The sequence below is a fragment of the Antrostomus carolinensis genome, unplaced genomic scaffold (assembly GCF_000700745.2).
Source record: "Antrostomus carolinensis isolate BGI_N321 unplaced genomic scaffold, ASM70074v2 scaffold32223, whole genome shotgun sequence".
In the NCBI taxonomy this organism is placed as follows: Eukaryota; Metazoa; Chordata; class Aves; order Caprimulgiformes; family Caprimulgidae; genus Antrostomus; species Antrostomus carolinensis.
In genome coordinates this window covers 1-211 of record NW_010307779.1, presented here as the reverse complement: position 1 = coordinate 211, position 211 = coordinate 1, and positions in this window count along the sequence as shown.

The following is a 211-nucleotide window of genomic DNA, read 5'->3' as shown; positions in this document are numbered from 1 at the left end:
AACCCCTCTTTTCCAGGACTGTCCTTTCCAGGACACCGAGTCCCCGTGGGCCATGCTTCTTTCTCTGGCAGCAGAATAGGGATCACAGTCACTACAGCAGCTTTCGTGCTGTCTTTGGGGCTCTGTCTATAAAATAACCCTGGCTTTGAGGTCTGATTTGGTGAAACGCTTTGTCCCGGCACTGGAGGGTTGCGGGGCGGGTGGCAGCGTG